This window comes from Schistocerca piceifrons, chromosome 4 (assembly GCF_021461385.2).
Source record: "Schistocerca piceifrons isolate TAMUIC-IGC-003096 chromosome 4, iqSchPice1.1, whole genome shotgun sequence".
Classification (NCBI taxonomy): Eukaryota; Metazoa; Arthropoda; class Insecta; order Orthoptera; family Acrididae; genus Schistocerca; species Schistocerca piceifrons.
Genome location: NC_060141.1, coordinates 340,199,171 through 340,225,253, shown reverse-complemented (window position 1 = coordinate 340,225,253; position 26,083 = coordinate 340,199,171).

Below are 26,083 nucleotides of genomic sequence, written 5' to 3'. Positions count from 1 at the left end.
GCCCTCTGTGGTTGCCGTACGCGGTCGCCCTACCTTTCCAGCACGTTCATCCGTCACGTTCCCAGTCCGTTGAAATTTTTCAAACAGATCCTTTATTGTATCGCTTTTCGGTCCTTTGGTTACATTAAACCTCCGTTGAAAACTTCGTCTTGTTGCAACAACAACACTGTGTTCTAGGCGGTGGAACTCCAACAACAGAAAAATCCTCTGTTCTAAGGAATAAACCATGTTGTCTACAGCACACTTGCACGTTGTGAACAGCACACGCTTACAGCAGAAAGACGACGTACAGAATGGCGCACCCACAGACTGCGTTGTCTTCTACACTCCTGGAAATGGAAAAAAGAACACATTGACACCGGTGTGTCAGACGCACCATACTTGCTCCGGACACTGCGAGAGGGCTGTACAAGCAATGTTCACACGCACAGCACAGCGGACACACCAGGAACCGCGGTGTTGGCCGTCGAATGGCGCTAGCTGCGCAGCATTTGTGCACCGCCGCCGTCAGTGTCAGCCAGTTTGCCGTGGCATACGGAGTTTCATCGCAGTCTTTAACACTGGTAGCATACCGCGACAGCGTGGACGTGAACCGTATGTGCAGTTGACGGACTTTGAGCGAGGGCGTATAGTGGGCATGCGGGAGGCCGGGTGGACGTACCGCCGAATTGCTCAACACGTGGGGCGTGAGGTCTCCACAGTACATCGATGTTGTCGCCAGTGGTCGGCGGAAGGTGCACGTGCCCGTCGACCTGGGACCGGACCGCAGCGACGCACGGATGCACGCCAAGACCGTAGGATCCTACGCAGTGCCGTAGGGGACCGCACCGCCACTTCCCAGCAAATTAGGGACACTGTTGCTCCTGGGGTATCGGCGAGGACCATTCGCAACCGTCTCCATGAAGCTGGGCTACGGTCCCGCACACCGTTAGGCCGTCTTCCGCTCACGCCCCAACATCGTGCAGCCCGCCTCCAGTGGTGTCGCGACAGGCGTGAATGGAGGGACGAATGGAGACGTGTCGTCTTCAGCGATGAGAGTCGCTTCTGCCTTGGTGCCAATGATGGTCGTATGCGTGTTTGGCGCCGTGCAGGTGAGCGCCACAATCAGGACTGCATATGACCGAGGCACACAGGGCCAACACCCGGCATCATGGTGTGGGGAGCGATCCCCTACACTGGCCGTACACCACTGGTGATCGTCGAGGGGACACTGAATAGTGCACGGTACATCCAAACCGTCATCGAACCCATCGTTCTACCATTCCTAGACCGGCAAGGGAACTTGCTGTTCCAACAGGACAATGCACGTCCGCATGTATCCCTTGCCACCCAACGTGCTCTAGAAGGTGTAAGTCAACTACCCTGGCCAGCAATATCTCCGGATCTGTCCCCCATTGAGCATGTTTGGGACTGGATGAAGCGTCGTCTCACGCGGTCTGCATGTCCAGCACGAACGCTGGTCCAACTGAGGCGTCAGGTGGAAATGGCATGGCAAGCCGTTCCACAGGACTACATCCAGCATCTCTACGATCGTCTCCATGGGAGAATAGCAGCCTGCATTGCTGCGAAAGGTGGATATACACTGTACTAGTGCCGACATTGTGCATGCTCTGTTGCCTGTGTCTATGTGCCTGTGGTTCTGTCAGTGTGATCATGTGATGTATCTGACCCCAGGAATGTGTCAATAAAGTTTCCCCTTCCTGGGACAATGAATTCACGGTGTTCTTATTTCAATTTCCAGGAGTGTATATCTTTCACATCACTTGCAGCGCCATCTGTTGTTGAAAATTGTAACTACTGTAATTTCGAAAGTTTGTCCGCCTGAAAATGTACTGTTGTCCCAAGCATATTGCCACAAACGGTGTATTTCTATCGCTGCTCATTTAGTTTTTATTGCCGTTTCAAATATACCGGTCATTTTTGAAACACCCTGTATAAGGGGTAGCCAAATGAAAATGATACACCCACTGCAACGGGACCATGGAGTGGTTCCATTCAAAAGTGATCGTCACAAGCTTTGAGACATTTATCCCACTGGCAGACAAAACTATCTATTCCTGTTTCATAGAATGGGGTCAGCCACTAACGGATCCACAACCACACTCACTCTTGCACTACCTCGTCCGACTGAAACCGACGTCCAAGCATGTCTTTCCTCAGGTCGTCATAGATGTGAAAGTCACGTGGTGAAAGATCTGGGTTGTATGGAGGATGTTACAGTGCTTCCCTACCAAGTCGCTGAAGCGTAGCCTCCGTACGATTGGCAGTGTGGAGGTGGCATCATCATGCAGCAGGATGATACCGTCCGGAAGCATTCCGACAGCACTAGGGAAAACGGCGAAGCCGACAGTGGAAACATCCCAAAGGTCATGATGAACTTCTTCTTTGACTGCAGTGACCGTCTACTCGCTGGAGCTCAAAAATGGCTCTGAGCACTATGCGACTTAACTTCTGAGGTCATCAGTCGCCTAGAACTTAGAACTAATTAAACCTAACTAACCTAAGGACATCACACACATCCATGCCCGAGGCAGGATTCGAACCTGCGACCGTAGCGGTCGCTCGGTTCCGGACTGTAGCGCCTAGAACCGCAAGGCCACTCCGGCCGGCTCGCTGGAGTTCCTCAGTCAATGCGCAGCACTACGAATGCACTTTGCAGAAACTGCGACGTGCCATAAAGTCAAAACGCCCAGCAATGCTGTAGGACGGAATCATCGTGTTGCACGATAACACCAGCCACTCACTGCAAATCGGATGAAGGCTACACATCAGAGGTGTGGGTGGTAAACACTGCAACATCCTCTGTACAGCCTGGATCTTTCCCCGTGCGGTTTTCAATATTTGGCGACCTGAAGAAAGACACTCGTGGACGTAGGTTTCCGTTGGGTAAGGACGTGCAGGTGCGGTTGTGTATCCATCAGCAGCCGGCGGCGTTCTATGAAACAAGACTTCATAGTATCACCTCGTCTAACAGTGGGATACATGCCTTAATGGGTGTCGTAGTTACTTATGAATGCAACCGTTCCATGTTCCTGGTGTGGCGGATATTCGGTTTCCATTTGACTACTTCTCATACAATAAAAGTAAATGGTCCCAGCATTGACCCTTGTGGAACACAACTTTTGAAATTGAAACTTAGAGGAAGCACTTAGCCTTTAAATATCAATTTCATGCCTCATTCGCTCACGCTGTCTTACTGACAACTGTATGTCATCAGCCGCTTTGCACCTCGGGAAAATCGTTCTAATTGTTGTATTACGTTTCTGTGCTATACACTGCAACAAAGCCTTTTAATTGTCAAGTGTGGGTTTGAGATTACCGCTGGATGCCACGAGTTACGGACTTGCAATGGCCGCAACGCTGACAGCTCTTTACCAGCAAAGACAGGAGCGAGAAACGGTGGTAGCAGCATCAGAGACAGGAGCTGACAATGAATCGTAAAGCAGGCGGTGTGGCGCGGCGGAGGCAGAGGGGCCGTGGGCAGCCGGCAGCGCGAGCCCCGGCCTATCTGCTGCGGGCATCTCAATTACCGGCTTTACAGCGGCGAGTGTCCGCGTCACTGCGGCCGCAATTACTCTGCCACCCCCACTGCCGCCAACCTGCTAATTATTAATTAACAGCTTCTCGCGGACGGACGTGACGCCAGGGGTGTCGCAGCGCTGCCGCCGCTACTCCAGGAGGCCGGCGCTCGCGCCTTTCTTCGCTTCGCGGCCGCTCGCCGGCGTTGCCAGTTCGGCTGCGGCGCCGGGAGGCGTACAAGGGGAGTTAACTAGAGCCTACAGCACAGCTCTATTACACCGGCTCTTTAACGAGCCGCTTTCATTACAAAAGTAGCACTGTGAGGCGTCGAGATGGTCCTTAACCTACTATAAGCTGCCGCATCAGATTCTTACAGCACAACTGCCGTACACACTCCGTAAACAGACCGTGGAAAGCTTCTAATAAGCAGATGGGACAAAAAAACTAATCAATCAGCTCTAGCCTTGACAACGGCCTCAATTTGGCGAGGAGCACCCCCGAACTCGGACTCGAACTCAGTCCGAGCAGGCCTCGGAAAGTCCAACGGTACCGAGCGACCGCTGTGTCAACCTCAGACGATAGGCATCACTGGATGCAGATGCGGAGGGGCATGTGGTCAGCAAACCACTCTCCGAGCTCTTGTCAGCTTTCGTGACCAGAGCCACTGCTTCTCAACAAAGTAGCTCCTCAATTAGTCTCATAAGGGCTGAGTGCACCCCATTTGCCAACAGCACTTGGCAGACCTGGACGGTCAGCCTTACAAGTGCTATCCAGGCCTGAGAGTGCATAAATTCGGTAATCCAAAGGGAAACAGCGTTACCACTGTGGCAAGGCTGTGCTAGACGCAGGCTTCACAAGTATTCTCAGGTATGACATATCCAACTGAAGCCACTCAGCTCCAATTCCAGTCCTCTGAGCATTCAAAGAGTGGAGATGCTGGCTGCTACATTTCGTTCACCATTCCAAATACTGCCTGGTTCATCTGACCACTCAAGATGCAACACATGCAAGACTGTCAAACCAGGAATGTATATATGCAGTCCTGGAAACTCTGCTGTTGTCACCTTTATAGTCGGGATGCCAACTCATCATGAATATTAAAAACCAAGGTCAACACTTGGTCACAGAGAATGTTGAAATGAACATCCTGGTTTATATTTGTGATAGCCTGAAAGAGTGTGACCAAGCCATGGTTTGAAAAACATCCTCAATTTATCACAGAGCCACGCCCAGCCCTCCCAGAAGTGCTATTTAAACCGCCACTCAGCTCAGCGTCTTGCAGCATTTGAAAAGAAGCAAAACCATGGTTATTCAGAGTACGCTAGACATCTCCTCTCATTTATTGCCCAATTTCTGTCTTCATTGGTCTGCTGAAGACTTGTGTTCCACTGTGAGGAATGGCCTTTTCCGAGGTATCCATTACAAACATCCATAACATGCAGTTAACTTACCAGTATTCTCTCGCACACTCGTTGATATTGATATGCATTTATTGACCGCTGACTACCAAATCCACCGGTTAGTCCCTCAACCGTTAGGGGTTAAACTCAATGGGACCCGGGGCAAGTAAGGCTAGCAACCTACTTCCCGCTACTATAAATATGATGTTGGCAACAATGAGAGCAAAATGCCTCGGACCTTTGGAGGTGACGGAGTCCCACCTCTAATTGACAAACCAGGGACTCCTAAGATACGACTCGGCAAACGAATGGTAACGAGATGGGGAGCTATTAATATCAATGGGGGCTACTCTGGGAAGAAGGTAGAGCTGGCAGAGGCTGCAAGTAAGATGGGGTTGGACGTTTTAGCTGTTAGTGAAATTCGGGTAAGGGGTGAGAAAGAAGAGGAAGTGGGAGAATACAAGGTCTACCTGTCAGGAGTCAAAGCAGGAATAGCACAATCGGGTGTAGGGCTTTTCATCAGGAAAGAAATGGAACCCAGCGTAGTTGCAAAAAGGTATGTAAACGAACAACTGATGTGGATTGATATGGCAGTGTCTAGCAAGAAAATTTGGATTGTGTCTGTATATTCGCATTGTGAAGGGACAGGTCAATATAAGATGGATAGTTTTTATGACGCACTCAGTGGTGTAGTTGTTAGAGTAAAGGACAAGGACAGTGTTCTGCTCATGGGTGATTTTAATGCCAGGATTGGAAATCGAACTGAAGGGTTGTAAGGTGTCAGGCAAATCCAACACCTTCCATGAAAACCCTGACATGACAAGCAAATCCAGTAGTAAGTCACATAGCTCCGAATAAATCGTGACGTTAAATTAACCAAAGTAATACGAGTAACGAGTGGGCAAATGGAATACCACAGACTAACACAAGAATGCCTAAATGCATGTCATACCTTCCCACCGTGAGACAGACGTAGTTCCGAGGGGAGAAACGAGAACAGAAGCCGAGAGCAGAACCGTGTTAAGCTGGAAGGCCCTACGATAAGGGACGGACACCCAACGTCGGCAGCTAACCGCTAGGATCACCCCCAGCCCATGTTAAAAGCTAGAGCCCTCCAGAAGAACAGTATAGATCTTACGATAACACTAAAAGGACCACACCAGCTGCAAGTTTTAGCGTGAGACTTTTTCGCGTCTCTGTTACGTTGCAAACTTTAAAAACATTGCCCCACCACGAAAAGTATAACGTTTCTCATTGGATAGACAGAATTTTTGTAGGCAGAGCTTAAGGTTAACATTGAGACCCTAATTGGTCAGATGAAAACACAGCCCGATGGTTTTTTTAAACCAGCTTTGGTAAAATGTAAAGGAGAAGTTAGGAAAGAGTTGCTTCCGAGACGGCGAGGTGAGCGGAGCTGTGCTGCCCGCCGCCCCCTGACGAACAACGACAAGGTAATGAACGCACGCAATGCCGCATAACAGCGCATAAAGCTTCACTCAGAACTGCAGAAGTCTGTTACACCCCCTTTTTGCGTAATACTAGTGTCGATCGTCAATTAAAGCTCATGGCGTTCACATTTGCCACTTGAAGTAAAAATCTGAAATGCGATGATTTTTCTGTTATATAGTTATTGAGAAGCCACATCAGTCACTGTAATTTACGACAAGTTAGAAAAGTAATTAAAGATAATTGAGGGTCACTGCAGACCATTTTGATAGTTTTCTCTTTTGTGAAACTTAATTTAAACCTAGATTATAGATGTGATGTGGCATAGGTCATCCTTCGATCCATTGTAGAACTTGGAAACCCATTCAGGGAATATTCGTTCACATTTTTGTTGAACGCAGTTGGTTTTTACGATCCTGTATTAAAACATTTCCTTTTATCAATAGTGCAATTTATAAACAATGTTTTGCGAGTAGAATAAAATTTCATATGGTAAACTTAACTGCTTGTCCGACGTTATTTTACCAGCTAATTAAAAATAGGAAAGCTGTTGTGTCTAGACAAGACAGCCTAGACACAATGAGAGGAAGCCGAAAGGCACGCGCTTAAACTCACGCAGGCTGCCGTGAGGTCTGAAACAGGATACGTAATGAATGCTATAAAGAAAAGTACGTAGCTTCTGAAATACTTAACTTTAATCCACATTTGTAGAACATCGATCTTGATGATACATTAATAGAATCTCAATATCAATTGAATACGGCGCCTTCCTAGGTCATAGCAAATGTAGCTGAAGACTATGCTAACTATCGTCTCGGCAAATGAGAGCGTAGTTGTCAGTGAACCATTGCTATGAACGTCGGCTGTACAACTGGGGCGAGTGCTAGTACGTCTCTCTAGACCTGCCGTGTGGTGGCGCTCGGTCTGCGATCACTGACAGTGTCGACACGCGGGTCCGACGTATACTAATGGACCGCGGCCGATTTAAAGGCTACCACCTAGCAAGTGTGGTGTCTGGCGGTGACACCACAAAAGCCTTGAACCCCATCCACTAAATTTAGTTAGTATTAAGATTCTTTTACAGGGAGTGCAGTGGAGCTGATGCTGAAATCATTGAGTATTTAGTTATATCATCGCTAGTCTCACTGAACTCTTCTGAACTCTACATGTCATGCGTGGTCTGGCGTCTCCTTACCAGCAACAGCTCAGAGCGTCGTTGCGCGAAAGTGGTGGGGAGACACGATATAGAACAACAGACACCACGCAGAATGTTAGAAAATGGCGACCCTGCCAGGATGGTAAAATACCATGACTGAAGGTCGACCACATGTCTAACTAGGTCAGAAAAATATCGTGTCAAAAAATTTTCGTAATAAAAAAAAATTTTTTTTTTAAAGGTATAAATAGTTGAAAACAGTAGCTGCAGTGATAGATAGTGAGACATTCTAGCAGAGACAATAGCATAATTAAGTTATGAATTTTAAAAATTGTTAGAATTAAGTTTTCTCCTCAATGCAAGCGCACAGGTGGCGGATACATCGTTGGTTCTGACCCAACAAGTAAGTGAATGGCTTGTCAGTCTTGGGTATAATAAGTGTCAAGTCGTGTGAACAAAAAGTTTATGAAACGCGTGAGATCGTATGAGCGCATGTTGACTCGAAGTAGGGCGCGTGAATTGCTTTTAAAACAGAAAACAAGGGATTCGGAAAGATTAGCAGTGCCAGATCGAGACCTTGACCGAATTGAGGTAGAGACCCAGCATGAAAATGGACAGAGAATAGAGGACAGTGCAACAGACGATGCAGTATCGCGAAAAATAGGACATATTACGCACCATAACGAGTATAATGTACGTCAAGGCATAGAAAACATAAGTCAGCATACGACAGAGGAGCAGAAAAGTAGAGAGATAGTCGATGAGGATTCTAACTTGCGTCATGAATATGTAGAACCCATAGTACAAGTAATCAGAGCTCCCTCACCACAGAGTACAAGGAATGCGAGCAGAAACGTGTCACAGCACAGTTCAATGCAATCGGTTGCGAACCAACACTTGGGCGAAAACACAGAGCGTAGGACGTCGGAAGAAAACGCAATAGGACCCACCAAACTGTCAGAATTATTACAACAAATTACGGAAACCATGACAAGGCAAAATAAAGACATAGCACACCAAATTCAAATTCAGAATGCAGAAACCACGAGACAAATGCGTGCGATTAAAGAACAAAACAAAAAAAATCAGTTACACCTAAGTCATATTGAAGACGAGGCAAAAGAATCACGAGAAGTGATAGGAAACTTAATAACAGGTCACAATCAATTGAGAACAGACACTGACAAGGTACAAGCGGACGTACAAACATTGCGTAATGACATTCAGGACGAGATCAAAACATTACGTAACAACACCCAGGGAGATGCCAAGAAACTAGACAAACAGATAAACGAAATTACTAGACAAGCAGCAGGTACAGCGCGTGAAATTGTTGAAAACAGTGTGCTACACAAACGTAACACAAAAGCACCGCTGAAAAGATACGATAACCGCATAGTCAAAATAGAGGCGCAAACGAAGCGACAATTTAAGAAATTGCGAACAGAGTTGTTGCAAACCATTGAAGAGCGTAGTGAACAGGATCGAACAAGCACAGAGTCTGCAACCACATCCATATCTGTAACAGCACCGGAAAAACAAGCAATTAATGAAGATATTACGCATTTGCGATTCCAATCACAGGCGGAAAGTAACATACGTGAAATCAGACAGCCTGCACAGCAACAAACACGTTTCGAAGTTCTTGATGAACAAACGTCATCACAAACACATGCGGAATCACAAATGTATGTTACAAGACAGTTTGGATCGTGCAATGAAGCAGCAAGGTTAGCCAGACCGAACCAATGGAAAGCCAGGTCGCGAAGAGTACAGTGCAATTCATTCAGCTACACGTTCACAACCGATGGAAGAAAATTATTGCGTACCACTCCAACGATACTACGCAAGGGTAGGCGAAAGTTACAGTGGACAATATCCAATGGATCTACCACAACCGGAAAGAACGACGGGAGAAATGATCAGAAACAAAAGTGGCGAAGAATCGCGAATTTCATATGGAACTATGACGAAGTACGACAACGATCATTTCCTCACAGTCAGAAAATTTCAACACTTTCGAGAAGGAAACTCATTACATCCACGAACTTTTGTTGATCAATTCCGAGTAGGATTACAAGAACACTGGACGCTAGCACACAAATTAGACTTTATATGTGCACACATGTCAGGAACAGTCGCAGAAACCATGCAGAATGTTGCAGCGACATGCCGATCGTACGAAGATTTCAGAGAGAAGTTTCTCTCACGATATTGGTCCAGCGAAGCACAGAACAGAGTGAAGTACGAATTATTACAGAACCCATATTTTGAAAATTCAGGAGAGAAGAGTCCCGTGAAATTTTTCGAATTAATGGCAAAGAAAAATCAATGCTTAGATGTACCATACAGTGATGGAGAGTTGATTAAATTATGCGCGATGAAGCTACCATTGAAATACCAGCAGTCATTAGTAGGTCGCGGAGGCAATGACGTCGAAGCATTTAAAGGTATACTAAGGGAACTAGAGTTCATATTTTCGGAAAATGACGCAAGAAAATGACGAAGCGCACGTGAAAACGAAAGCAAAAAGCAGTGGAATCCACAAGACACAGTACGAAGAAACAATAATTACGAAGCATGTGATAACTTCGCACCAAGAAACGACAATAGATTTCAACAAAGAACCGGTTATGAATTTAGAAGAGAATATGGCAATAACTATAATTCACCCAGAAACGGCAACAACTATTACAGAGGGAATAACGACAACCGGAACGGGTACTGGAGAACCAATAGACCGACAAATTATCAACAAAGAAACCACTATCAACAAGCTGAACAAGAAAAGAGAATACAGATAGAAGGGGCGGAGGTAAGACCACCAAATCCCGATAAAGCCTTGAACTCCTTCCACTAAATTTAGTTAGTATTAAGATCCTTTTACAGGGAGTGCAGTGGAGCTGACGCTGAAATCATTAAGTATTTGGTTATATCATCGCTAGTCTCACTGAACTCTTCTGAACTCTACATGTCATGTGTGGTCTGGCGTCTCCTTACCAGCAACAGGTCCCAGGTTCAAACTAGTCAATTCCCTAAGAAACGTGCTCAGAGCGTCGTTGCGCGAAAGTGGTAGGGAGACACGATATAGAACAACAGACACCACGCAGAATGTTAGAGGGTATGAAAAGGTAATGGGTAAATTTGGAGACGATATGGATGCCAACAGGAACGAGAAACAACTCTTGGATTTCTGTGCCAGTATGGGCTTAGTAATCACAAACTCCTTTTTTAAACATAAGAACATTCACCGGTATACTTGGGGAGGCAGGGGAACCAGATCTGTCATTGACTATGTCATAACAGATCAGGAATTCAGGAAGTCTGTGAGGGACACACGTGTATTCAGGGGATTGTTTGATGACACTGATCACTATTTAATCTTCAGTGAAATTGGTATTGTGAGGCCGAAAGTGCAGGAGATCAGGTCCATGTGTAGGAGGATAAGAGTGGAGAAACTTCAGGATAATGAAATCAGACACAAGTACATAACAATGATCTCAGAAAGGTACCAGTATGTTGAATGTAGTCAATTGAAGTCACTGGAAAAGGAATGGACAAGGTACAGGGACACAGTACTAGAAGTGGCCAAAGAATGTCTTGGAACAGTAGCGTGTAAAGGTAGGATGAAGCAAACAGCTTGGTCGAATGACACAGTCAAGGCAGCCTGTAAAAGGAAAAAGAAGGCATATCAAAAATGGCTACATACTAGAACTCAGGTAGACAGAGAAAGATATGTTGAAGAAAGAAACAAAGTCAAACAGATATTACAGCATCCAAGAAGAAATCTTGGTAAGAATTTGGGAACAGGTTGGAGACCTTTGGTCAAGCTGCTGGAAAACCGTTCTGGAGTGTTATTAGCACTCTTCGAAAGGGAGATAAGAAGGAAATGACAAGTATTTTGGGCAGGTCAGGAAAACTGCTGGTGAATCCTGTTGATGCCTTGGGCAGATGGAGGGAATATTTTGAAGAGTTGCTCAATGTAGGTGAAAATACGATCAGTAATGTTTCAGATTTCGATGTACAATGGGACAGGAATGATGATGCAAATAGGATCACATTTGAGGAAGTGGAGAAAATGGTCAGTAGACTGCAGTGCAATAAAGCGGCTGGGAATGGATGAAATTAAGTCGGAACTCATCAAATACAGTGGAATGTCAGGTCTTAAATGGCTACACAGGATAATTGAAATGGCGTGGGAGTCGGGAAAGGTTCCATCAGACTGGAAGAAAGCAGTAATCACACCAATCCTTAAACATGGAAACAGAAAAGATTGTAACAACTACAGATGTATCTCTTTGATCAACGTTGTGGGTAAAATCTTCTCAGGTATTGTTGAAAGGAAAGTGCGAGTATTAGTTGAGGACAAATTGGATGAAAATCAGTGTGGTTTTAGGCCTCTTAGAGGTTGTCAGGACCAGATCTTTAGCTTACGGCAAATAATGGACAAGTGTTACAAGTGGAACAGGGAATTGTATCTAAGTTTTATAAATCTAGAAAAGGCATATGAACGGGTTCCTAGGAGGAAGTTATTGTCTGTTCTACGTGATTATGGAATAGGAGGCAAACATCTGCAAGCAATTAAAGGTCTTTACATAGATAGGCAGGCAGCAATTAGAGTTGACGGTAAACTGAGTCCATGGTTCAGAGTAGTTTCAGGGGTAAGACAAGGCTGCAAGCCGGCCGCGGTCGTCTAGCGGTTCTCGGCGCTCAGTCCGGAACCGCGCGACTGCTACGGTCGCAGGTTCGAATCCTGCCTCGGGCATGGATGTGTGTGATGTCCTTAGGTTAGTTAGGTTTAAGTAGTTCTAAGTTCTAGGGGACTGATGACCACAGATGTTAAGTCCCATAGTGCTCAGAGCCATTTGAACCAAGGCTGCAACCTGTCTCCACTGTTGTTCTTATTATTTATGGATCATATGTTGAAAACAACAGACTGGTTGGGTGAGATTAAGATAGGTGAAAACAAAATAAGCAGTCTCGCATAAGCGGATGACTTAGTTGTGATGGCAGATTCTATTGAAAGTTTGCAAAGTAATATTTCAGAGCTACATCAGAAATGTAAGGACTATGGTATGAAGATTAGCATCTCAAAAACAAAAGTAATGTCAGTAGGAAAGAGATATAAACGGATTGAGTGCCAAATAGGAGGAACAAAGTTAGAAATGGCTCTGAGCACTATGGGACTCAACTGCTGTGGTCATAAGTCCCCTAGAACTTAGAACTACCTAAACCTAACTAACCTAAGGACAGCACACAACACCCAGCCATCACGAGGTAGAGAAAATCCCTGACCCCGCCGGGAATCGAACCCGGGAACCCGGGCGTAGGAAGCGAGAACGCTACCGCACGACCACGAGATGCGGGCGAACAAAGTTAGAACAGGTGGACGGTTTCAACTACTTAGGATGCATATTCTCACAAGATGGCAACATAGTGAAAGAACTAGAAGCGAGGTGTAGCAAAGCTACTGCAATGAGCTTTCAGCTACGATCTACTCTCTTCTGCAAGAAGGAAGTTATCTGTGCACCGTTCAATCTTTCGACCAACTTTGTTGTATGGGAGCGAAAGCTGTGTGGATTCAGGTTACCTTATCAATAAGGTTGAGGTTACGGATATGAAAGTAACTAGGATGATTGCAGGTACTAGTAGATAAGAACAATGGCAGGAGGGTGTGCACAATGAGGAAATCAAAGAAAAACTGGGAGTGAACTCTATAGATGTAGCAGTCAGGGCGAACAGTCTTAGATGGTGGGGTCATGTTACACGCATGGGAGAAGCAAGGTTACCCAAGAGACTCATGGGTTCAGCAGTAGAGGGTAGGAGGAGTCGGGGTAGACCAAGGAGAAGGTACCTGGATTCGGTTAGGAATGATTTTGAAGTAATAGGCTTAACATCAGAAGAGGCACCAATGTTAGCAGTGAATAGGGGGTCATGGAGGAATGCTCCAGACTGAACGCTGAAAGGCATATTCAGTCTTAACACTTTCGCTGCGGTATCGGTGCAGGCGCGCAACTCTCCAGTGCGGCCCGGCTACATGCGAGTGCGGGCCGGTAAAGCTCGAGTGCGGGCCGGTAACACTCTGAAAGGGCAGGTACCGCTCGGAGCAGACGCTCCTAAGACACCTGAGTTACAGGCCGACGTCAAGACCTTGTAAGAGCTGTAGGATCATGTTCTATACTGACTTAATGATGACGCCTACACTTTGAGGTTTCCGTTTACAGATCTTAGATCCCTCTTTTGTATTTTCGCTCAGCAATATGTTGACTGCGTTATCGTTCGTTTCGTCACCTGCAAGTTGCAACAATTCGTCTGTTACCAATAATCTGAAGAAATCCATAAGAGAATTGCCAGCAGGATGAATTTGCAGAACTTCTTCCTTCGTAAATGGGTGATACTGCATATTATGTGGTTCTTTATGCCAGGACTCACCTGGATTATCTCCGTGTGACAGGTCGGGCTCTTTTTCGTCGTCGATTTCCACACAATCGTCGTGATTCGTATCGTCAGAATCGGAACTGTCACGAAACAGATTCGAAAGCTGTGCTTCCACGCTATCATCACTCTGCAATTCTTCTGCAGCCTCTAAATGATAATCTCCGTGGAATGCCTCGTCCTCACTACACAGAAAATCACTGTCGTCTAGTACACTAAGTAACTGTTTCTCTGTCAATTTAACACTGTTTCTGCTCCTTTTAAACATTGGAAGGTCCAGGTGTTGGTTCATTAGCCACCATTACCAACAATATACGTTCGATAACTGACCACACAAAACAAAAGTTTACACGCTTTGGTGCTAGCTTAGACGCTGCAACTAAACTGAGTAATCCGGCAGTGAGAGCGGACGCTTATAAGCGTCAGCCGCACTGGCTCGTGGCTTGTTTTGACGCTTACAAGCGTCAGGCGCAGCGAAAGTGTTAATTGATGATGATGATGATGATGTAAGATCTTCTTATTATCATTCCTCCATCTCAGGTTTGTCTTCGTGGAACTGGCAGCGATGCTGGCAGCCCTTGTAAGTCAGCAGTTTGCCTTTGTTGCTCGGTTTTCAGGCCATGCTGGAAGCACATTCAAGGCGCTGGCTGTGGTGCACTCAGATTTGCAACCTGGGCAACCCTCATCACTGCCTCAGACATCAGGGGCCAGTTTAAGACCCAAGTGACACAAGTGACCACTTGGTGTGCCAAGCTGAGATGGGCGCCAAGGTGAGAGGGAAGCTATGCTGAGAGAGCTACCAAGCAGAGAGGGATGCAATGCTGAGAGTGGCACCAAGCTGAGAGTGTGCCAAGCTGAGAGGCGTGCCAAGCTGAGAAGGATGTCAAGCTGAGAGAGCTACCAAGCTGAGAGGGATGCAATGCTGAGAATGGCACCAAGCTGAGAGGTGTGCCAAGCTGAGAGGTGTGCCAAGCGGAGAAGGATGTCAAGCTGAGAGGGGTACTAAGCTGAGAAGGATGGAATGCTGAGAGTGGTGCTATGCTGAGAGGGGTGCCAAGGTGAGGGGGGCACCACACTGAATCGGGAGCCAGCTGAGATAGGTGCCAGAGGTGCCCAAGTGGGATTTATTGTAAATAGTAATGTATGCTGACACAGTCCACAGTATACTATGATAGAAGCAAAACGTTGCTGTAAATAAGGGCCTGCAAACAAGTCATTTGCGAGCTAACTGCGAATGTGTGGTTATGTGCTGACATTGACTTCAGTATGAGATACCCTCCTAATTGAGATGTAAACATTTTGATGAAGTCCCCATCTGAATGGGCTCTAATTTGACCCAAGCTAGGCTGTAGAATCTGTTCCACTCTTTACTCACAGAAGCAATAACACGAAGAAGATTTAATTTTCGACTGTGGATGCCGGTTGTCCTAGAAAATATAACTGAACAGTTCCTTAAAAAAGGAGAATCGTTATAACTGTTCATTGTACCTTTCCACATTTTTGTTACTTTTTAACTAGCATTCCAGATTCAATGTCATTACCGAGGCCATAATCAAATTAATTTCGCAGCTCCTCTTGCATAATCGGTCTGGCACGTTGGGGAGCGCACGCTCACCGTCTTCTGTTGTGCCCTGGTTGGAGACGGCTGTAGTCTGACCACAGGCAGCAGCGGTGTTGAGTGGCAGGGTCGATCGGCACCTCTTCTGACTGTGCGTTTGGGTGCGGATATCGGGCGGAGTGACCAATCTACTTCTTGGAGGCAGGCCTCGTAGGCGACCTTCCCCGGCTTGAAACATCTCGCAGACGCGGTACCTCGCAAACGTGGTAGCCGCTGCTATACGCCATCTATAACGGTATGAAGCGCCTGTCTGCTCTCTAGCGAGATGGCTAATATATATTTAGTACAGTGAGCTGACAAACACTTCTATCCTCTCAAAAGTGTTGTCAGATGAAACGCATTTTTGAGCAACCACGCTCACGTCCATTTCCTATTAGCCTAATTAGCCTAACATTACAATATGATTCCTTAACATAAATCATCGACGAGTCAAAAGCGAAACGTGGCACGGTTCGTTGTCTTGATGAAGAAGGAAGCGATTCACCCATTTCCTCGTCTTTTTCTTCTTAGGTCGGTTCGCAAAGATTACAGTACGCCCTTGAAAATTCAGCGGTTCAGGTTTTTCCTCTTGGAATGAACTGTGATTGCACGATGCCCTCATGATCGAAAAAAAAAAAAACAACAAGCATGACACAGAAATCAATGTCGACTGACGCGCCCTTTTGAGGCGAGGAGATTCACTGGTTTTCCATTAGGCACTTTTAATTTTCATCTCTGGATCATATCCATAGACCTAGGTTTCATTTTCAATTACAGTTGTCGAGAAGTCCGTATATGAATGAAGACGATCCCTCAACTCCATGCAAACTGACACACGATTTTGCCACGGTTCACCACTCAAAAGTATATCAACAGATTCTGCACACACTTTAGATCGCTCATACCACTAGTAAACAGTCTTCGTTGTTTCAGCATTATCATCATCCATGAATTTCAACATTTCCTGAATTTCTCTGTCACTTATTTGCAACTTGAAACAGAACTTAATGTTGAAGCGTTGTTCAAAATCCATGAAACACGACAGACAAGGTAAACACAAACCTCACTCTAGCATGTCTGTACGCTGACAATCAGAACTTGACGATGGCTGTCTCTACGAATCAGGTTATCGGCCAAATTACGAGAAATGGTTGTAGAGCAAAAAAAAAAAAAAAGTTCATGCACAGTATTTTTATTATCACACCTCGAATAAATGCTTCTTTGGGCTTCGGGATAAATCAGTAGACATTGTAGTTTTCTCACAGCAAAAACGCGTGCTTTGCACAGGTTGTACGTGCAAGGAATAGTGTGTTTACGTCAAATTACAATCATATACTTGACGCAGCCACGACTTTATCTTTTAAATTAATTAGTTCTGTTCGCTCTCAACTCTATCTCAAGGCCTTTTCATTCGTTAAACCAAATAACTGGCAACAGGTAAGTTTCATTAGGACAGTACTCTCACTCCAGTTTAACTAATAATTCAGATTACTGAACTCACATCTTTCATTTCTCAAATTCTTTCAGGATTTAAATTAAGCAACACTGAAGTGTAAACAAAATTTAACGTCTTTCAAAGAGCCATTGTGGTGCTGTCTCCGCAGTATCTCTTGGAGTGAAGACATGTGACACTGTTGGTGGTTACAAATGAAACTGTTTTCTTCGTCGATCACTTATTTATTTTGCCACTACGCCCTCGATGGTTCACACCTCTATCTTCAGTTGAAGCATTGTTCAGTTACATAGCTGTTATTTGTGCAAATCACAGACGCCTTTCCACATCAGCAGACCAACTGCAAGGCTGTTCATATTGCGTCTTTTGATGGTGATAAAACTGTTGATTTAGAAAAGGCACCGTTAAACTTAAAAAAATACCTGAGTTTGTGAGAGTAAAGTGTACTTGTAAAATGAGTACAGTTGAAAAAAGGCTTCATACTGCTGCTTGCTGTATTTGCTCTCCACTGTGTATTGTGATTACACTGTCACTTAAAATATGTTATACATGTCAGAGACCTTCTTTCATACATTACGTGTAAAGATATTTGAAATGTGCAATTACTGGACCTCTGCTATTCATTACTGTACGTCACAATTCAGTTAATATATTGCATGATTATATGCCTAAATGTTTTTCTTTTATTTTCAATAATATGAATAGACTGCAACAGAATATGGGCATGTGCGCAGTTCATTTATTGTATTATATGATTATAAAACACAAATATGTTTTTCTAGTAATTTTTAAAAAAAGTGATGTGCCACAACAGAATATGGACATGTGCGCAGTTCGATTATTACAACAAACCTCTTCTACTGCAAGCTCTTTGCTTTCCAAATTTCCAGAGGTGTAGTAAGAATCAAAACAAGAAAAAAATGTGTAGTAAATATGGGTTCTGAAGTGCATACATTATGATCTATGAGCACTTGTTCATCATCGGTACTGTGAATCCCATCTCCTCTACGGAACAAGTGGTCATAACTCTTAAGGTATGCACTTAGAACCCATATTTACTACACATTTTTTTCTTGTTTTGGTCCATACCAGACCGTCCCAAAATATGGAAAGCAAAGGACTTGCATTATAAGATACTTGTTTCACAGTATCTAAGATGAAGAAGTGTTCGCAGTTCTCAAGTTATACATTTTAGAGCCCATTTTTGCTTAGAATGATCATTCCTGTCATATTCCTGAATGACCGTTTCTCCTGGGACACTCTATATATAAAACAGATTAAGGTTTTTTTCAACTTTAACACAGTTTTATAACCAGAAAAAGATGCAATAAAACCTACCTTGCCTTTGCATGCTGCTGTGGAAAGGCGCCTGCGTTCTTCATTAACAACAGCTATGTAACTAAACAAGTGTTCGCCTGCAGATCATGGTGTGAACCATCAAAACGTGTAGCGGCATATGATTTAGTGACTGACGTGGAAAACTGCTTTGTTTATATATATCAGTAGTTATAGCCCTCATGATGTCATCCTTTATGGTCGAAGTATTCTATTGTTTATGGTGATACCTCCGTCGGACATGCACACTAAGGTTAGAACCACACTTGGCACTATTCGAGAGGAGTAAATCATGTGCAGGCACCACGTTTCACACTCCTCTTTCGCTCATCGTCATACGAAAAAATACGATAGCTCTAGATAGGTACACACTTCCATTACTGCCACCTACAGTCAACGAGTACACTTAAAACACAACTCACCCAGAGTAATGAAAGTGACCGCTGTACGCGGTGAAAGAAAATCCTTGGGGAAGAAGCGGTTGAACCTATCCCTCGGTGATATGTCAGCTGATAAGCTCACAAGACTTTTATTTTTCTTTAGCCATGTTATTTGTCTTGCCTATGTACTACACAAGAAAGAAACACCTCACATACACTGGCGTCGAAAATTAAAGCAACAAACCGCTGTTTCCCCGACCTGTGTCTAATTCACGATATAATCACGCAAACTGTCAACTGATGTCCGTACGATCGAGTTCTTCACGGGAGATGGCAATCCGGTCAATGGACAACCGCGCCAGCGATGATGTCAGGGCACCTATCAAACGGGATAGAGACTGGTAGGCAGTCCCACATCCACAATGGCTGTAGACACAGTCACAGACAGTGCAGTATGGCACAGGGAAGACGCCTACCAGACTGTCTACGTTGGAGGGCCGTAGCAAGAATGGAACCAAGGCAGTCGCAAACTGATATGGCCTGATGAATCGCTCTGTGGCTTCTCGAATGCAGCAGCAGTTCATAGAGACCGAAAGTGTATCCTAAAGACCAGGGCAGTGCTGACCACATGTGTCGAAAGAGGAACTTTATTAGGCTGTAACAGCATGACTGTATCGCGATAGCACTGCACGGCAGCTGGCATCAGACCTCTCAGCATCCATTGGACCTGGTGTACAGTAGGCTTCGCCAGAGTGACTTATTGTTGGAGACATGCTGCATGTGTACCTCTGACGTGTCTTCAGATAAGGGAACGTCTAGAGTGCAATCGTTTACACGCCACCTGGACGTTCGAACAGTGGGCCAACGTTCTTTTCACAAATGAGTCCCTATGTGGTCTGGAGAGTGATTCTCGACAGATTCGTACCTGGAGGGAACGTGGAACACGGTTTTGTGACCCAAACACTGAGGAAAGGGACCGACACTGAGATAAATCCCTAATGGTGTGGACAGGGATTATGTTGACCAATCGAACACCTCCTCATGAAATTGAAAACATGAATCGGCAAGGTTTAATTGCTTTCAGGTATCGTGACGAGATCTTGGGGCCGCTTATACGCTTGTTGCGAGGCCCAACTTCATATTGATGGACGATAATGCTCGACTTCATAGAGAATGGGTGATTGATGTTTTCGTGGAAAAGGAAGATACTGCATGCATGGTGTGGCTTACTCGCTCTCCCGATTCAAATCCCATAGAGTATGTCTGGGATGCACTAGGAAACGTGTTGCATCACGTCATAATCCATTAACCACTCTCCAAGACTTGTGAGCAGCTCTGCAAGAAGAATGGGCTATATTGCTTCAACATGAGATTGATGACATCATTCACAGCAAGCCCCGCGGTTGCCAGGCCTGTATTGCTGCCACAGGTGAGATCACTCCATACTGAGCACATTACCCAGTTGTCGGAATGTGTCCACAATTCCTTAAGTTGGAGAAAACGAAGAACATTTTTGTCTATCGCTATGCATGTTGCAACTGTTTATCTTCTATATTCTTTACAGTGTTTCTACTTTACTATCACCTGTTTGTACTGTTTTGTGAGATCATAAACGCAATCTTGCAAAATTTCCGTTTGTTGCTTTAATTTTGGACAGCAGTGTATTTCGCTAAACACTAGACTCTGCTCCCCAATTGTACCCATTCCTATCCTGCTATCGTCTCTCGTCTCCTACTACAACCTTTTGAACATTTGATAAAATGTAATACTTCAGAATTTTCGCTATATTTTACTGTATGATTATTTCATACAGCAGCATTTGTTACTCATTAAGAATTACACTCAAACACCTTCGTAGTGATATTGACTAAGCAGAGCTCTTCAAAGGCAATGCGAGTACAAAATAACGAGTGAATTGCTCTGATGAATTGCTGGTTTCTCTTGCGGAGAACTGAAGAGAATGCCAGTGTACCAGCTGTTGTGTAGACGTGTCTGCTACGGCGTATTGTGTCGGAGAACAGAACAGAACAGAACAGGAAGCTCTACCTGCTTTGTAACGGCTGGGAAACAGATAAGACCATCAGCGGTGGCAATTTTCTGCCCTGCCGCCGCAATTAACGGAGAAGCTCATGTACTGACGATGTTTATTCTTGTTCGCTGCAAGTGCTTCGGAAGCATAACTCGCTGGTGAAACCCTCTCTGATAACTAAAATGGCTTTCAAATGTCTTGCACTTTATCTCCTGTACTGTCAGTTTTTAAAAACGTTCCAACAGGCCAACCTGTCGCTGCAGCGGTGTTACGTACAGTTAGAAGTATTTTTTCTGTCACGAATCTACATTCGTATTTACTCACATATTTCTAATGGAGTAAAAATAAAATGAAATAGTCTCGGGCGAAAATGACATCATTTATGAACTCTTACAATATGCAGAATTATACACTATGTGATCAAAAGTACCCGGACACCCCACAAAACATACGTTTTTCATATTAGGTGCATTGTGCTGCCAAGTACTCCATATCAGCAACGTCAGTAGTCATCAGACATCTTGAGAGAACAGATTGGGTCGCTCCGCGGAACTCACGGACGTCGAATGTCGTCAGGTGAATGGGTGTCACTTGTGTCATACATACGTACGCGACATTTCCACACTCCTAAACATCGCTAGGTCCACTGTTTCCCATGTGATAGTGAAGTGGAAACGTGAATGAACACGTACAGCACAAAAGCGTACAGGCTGACAACGTCTGTTGACTGACAGAGACCGCCGACAGTTGAAGAGGATCGTAATGTGTAACAGACAGACATCTATCCAGACCGTCACACAGGAATTTCAAACTGCATCAGAATCCACTGCAAGTACTATTGAAACGTCCCCTTTGAACAATTATATAAGGACTGTGCTTAAACTGACACACAATATTTCTTATTTTAGCGCAACGCAATCTGACTTTCGAAACCCATACAAATGAATGGCCCTGACTAACATTAAACTCTACGTTTCATAAATCGCTTACCTCACAAAAATCTTGGTTACTCGAACTACTGCAATACAGCGAGCGCCACTACTGCCAGCTAAATAAAAGATTCAAACTACTGAAGGCACTAACTACTGATAGGCATAGTTAGCAAATGAAAGATTTTGATAGAGAACAAACACTGTATTTACCTTAATAGTCATATTATATATAGCAGTTCATGACAGTCTTACAAATTTCAAAACTCCGCCATCTCTCTCCCCACATCCATCACTGCTGGCGCCTCACCTCCAACTGCGCAACGCTACGCGCTGTTCACAGCCAGCTGCCGCTGCCCAACACTACAATGGCAGACAACAATGCAAACTAGCCACGGATTGCACACAGCACAGCCAGTGATTCTCACACAGAGCGTTACGTGGCGTTACCAATAAGCAAACATAAACAGCCTACTTACACTATGACAGTATGGCGGGCGGTGCAAAACCTTGGATTTCATGGTCGAGCGGTTGCTCATAAGCCACACATAACGCCGATAAATGCCAAACGGCACATCGCTTGGTGTAAGAAGCGTAAACATTCGACGACTGAACAGTGGAAAAACGTTGCTTCGAGTGACGAATCACGGTACACAATGTGGCGATCCGATAGCAGGGTAAGGGTATGGCGAATGCCCGGTGAACGTCATCTGCCAGCGTGTGTAGTACCAACAGTAAAATTCGGAGGCGGTGTTGTTACGGTGTGGTCGTATTTTTCATGGAGGGCACTTGCACCCCTAGTTGTTTTGCGTGGTACTATCACAGCAGCAGAAACCTACATGGATGTTTTAAGCGCCTTCGTGCTTCCCACTGTTGAAGAGCATTTCGGGAATGGCGATTCCATCTTTCAGCACGATCGAGCACCCGTTCACAATGCACGATCTGTGGCGGAATGGTCACACGACTACAGAACACCTTTGGGATGTTTCTGAACGCCGAATTCGTGTCAGGCCTCACCGACCGACTTCGATACCTCTCCTCAGTGCAACACATCTTGAAGAATGGGCTGTCATTGCCTCAGAAACCTACCAGCACCTGATTGAAGGTATGCCTTTGAGAGTGGACGCTGAGGTGAAGGCTAAGGGTGGGCCAACACCATATTGAATTCCAGCATTACCGATGGAGGGTGCCACAGACTTGTAAGTCATTTTCAGCCAGATGTCGGGATACTTTCGATCACATAGTGTACGAATCTGTGGAATACTCTGTCCAATCGATAGCATCTGTGCACTGCAATGTAATGAGGAATTGACCACTAGGTATCACGAGAGGTGGACCTGCCATTATAAAAGTAGGCTGGGAGTATTGTGTTGTCAGTAGAGAAGTAGTAAACACCTGAGTAACAAACCCATTAGGGACACTTCAGTAGTTCTAAAGCTGCCGAAGTAGACCGTTGGTGTTGTGACTGTGAAGTAGGAACAGGAAGGAACAACCACAGCTGAACCAAGACCAGGCAGGGGCCGTCGAGCATGTGCCGAGTTGTGAAAAAAAAATAGAAAGCATGTAATCAGCGGAAGGAATCACTCGTGAATTCTAGAGTGCTGTCAACAGTCCATCTAGCACAGTGACTGCGTAGGGAGTTAAAAGAATGGGATAGATCTACCAGGTGAGGGTGAGGGGGTGGGAAACAGTGGTCTGCCCGAGTGGCAATTTCAGGGGGTACCAAATTCATATACTTGAACTGAATACGATTTGAACACATTCTTAGTTGATTCTGAACGCGTGCATAATGTACGTGATGGCTCTACCAGGGGAATCCCCGTCGCATCTAGAAATAAAAAAACCTTCCCGCATACAAAAGGGTGGCTACACGAGCTGAGCCGAATAAACACGAACGAGTGAATGCCAATCGCTACTTGGTTGACTGGGTGTGCAAATAATCACCGTTATTATAATTATTAGCGAAATCCATAGATTCAGACTACCAGAGTGGAAATAAACGACTAACAGGAACAACAGGTAAGAAAGATTACATATTAATCGTCTCGGTGTATCCAAGAAAATGAAATATTGACAGATAATTTTTGGCAGATCACTACACTACTAAGGGCCAGTTGTACAGTCCCCGGTTGGCAGTTGCTTCAGATCTATTCTCGGAATAGTGCAGAAAACGCGTTGTACGAAAACGTAATAACACCTACGCAGGATAATTAAACTGGTGATTGCGGCAGGATTAGTTAAGTTAACCTGAGAGTAAGTTTTGACAATGGCAGGAATAGTTACAGAATTAGTGATGACGAGCTCGTCTGTTAGAACGAGGAAAGAGAAGAAACAGGGACATCGCACAAATTAAATGGAAGAATATGACGATTCAAAATTTATATAAAAACTTCGTACTGCTACTTTTAGATCTCATTCTTGAGAAACTAGAGCGTACGCATAGAATGTGAAACTATTTCCTAACGTAAAACGTTTTGCTTGTAGTATGCCTAATAGGAATTTGATAATGGTACTTCGTGAATTACATTCTGTCTTGTTATTTACGTAAATGAGTTAGATAAAAATGACCATTTGTGCCAAATCAAACGCGCTTATTTGGTGTCTGTTAAAATTTCTGTAATATTAGAAAGGCCCATTTCGTTTAATCTAGCAGACACTGACAAAATAGACGTAATCAGATCGAGAATCCGCATCAGTCTTCGGTACTACTCGTATTAACAACTTTTGCAGTACTAGGCAACGACATTTTGATTTTTCATGTAGCAAAACGTTTGACGAACTTTGGTGGGGTGATGGATTCTTTCCCAGAAAGAAAAGCACGCCGTGCAAAGCCTTAGCAAGATTAGAGAGAAAAAATGCTGGGACCTAAGGAGTGAAGAAATGTGTACTGTCTTGCTTTCTCTTGTCTTAATTTTTTTCTGTTTCCTGTATTTAATTTTATGTCACACAAAGGATAAAGTTATTAGCCAGTAGGAAATAAAGAGTACAGATTTTCTGAATAGTTCTTGTTCTCGCGCTTATAAACAATCCCACCCATTATTAATTAAAGGTTTTTTTTTGAAGGGTGGGGTGGGGGGGGGGGGGAGGTTGTCAAACCGGCCAACTGAGAGCAGGAGAGGCACCAGAGAAGATTTTAATTTTCACCGTCCTGAAAATAGGTTTGATAGCTTACATTACAAAATATACACATTTGAAGTGTACAGAGCCAAATACAGGGACGTGCGGTAGTAGAATGCTGTGTGAAGAGACGTGGCACTTTGGCATACTTAAGACGTTGTTGCTACGAGCTTGAGCTAAAAATAGCGACAAAATACATAAAGCTATTGTTGCCTTAAACTTCATCACTCTGTCTGCCACCACCTGGATTTCAAAGTCTATTCTAGAAGGGATTGACAATGAATGCTAATATCACTGTAAGTAAATGCACTCCCTTTTACGTGGAAACGAGAGCTAATTCGAGTTTTTCATTGTCGTTTTCATTATCAGCGTGGTCGGTACAGTTAAAAAAGATTTATTTCACTCCAGTTTCCAGTTACATTTTCACGGTTAGCTAGTGTTACGGCTCGCTCAGATGAATACTTATTTTCCCTTCACTCCCATGGCGAGTGGTACAAGTCAGGTAATGACTTGGCAGTGGTACAAAGTACCCTCTTCCTCGCGCTATAAAGTGGCATGCGGACGATGGATGCAGGAGTAATGTAGATTTAGATTGGCTTTAACGGGCAATAGAGAGCGCTCAATTTTTCGATTCTGAAAAGCGAGGCGTAAGATCTCACATACTGTCTGATAGGGCAGCGAATTGGGTGCGGCGGAGGCGGTTCTGCTCTCTCCAGTAGGTGACGCCGCTGTTGTTGTTGTTGTGGTCTTCAGTCCTGAGACTGGTTTGATGCAGCTCTCCGTGCTACTCTATCCTGTGCAAGCTTTTTCATCTCCCAGTACCTACTGCAACCTACATCCTTCTGAATCTACTTAGTGTATTCATCTCTTGGTCTCCCTCTACGATTTTTACCCTCCACGCTGCCCTCCAATACTAAATTGGTGATCCCTTGATGCCTCAGAACATGTCCTACGAACCGATCCCTCCTTCTGGTCAAGTTGTGCCACAAACTTCTCTTCTCCCCAATCCTATTCAATACTTTCTCATTAGTTATGTGATCTACTCGTCTAATCTTCAGCATTCTTCTGTAGCACCACATTTCAAAAGCTTCTACTCTCTTCTTGTCTAAACTATTTATCGTCCATATCTCACTTCCATACATGGCTACACTCCATACAAATACTTTCAGAAACGACTTCCTGACACTTAAATCTATACTCGATGTTATCAAATTTCTCTTCTTCGGAAACGCTTTCCTTGTCATTGCCAGTCTACATTTGATATCCTCACTACTTCGACCATCATCA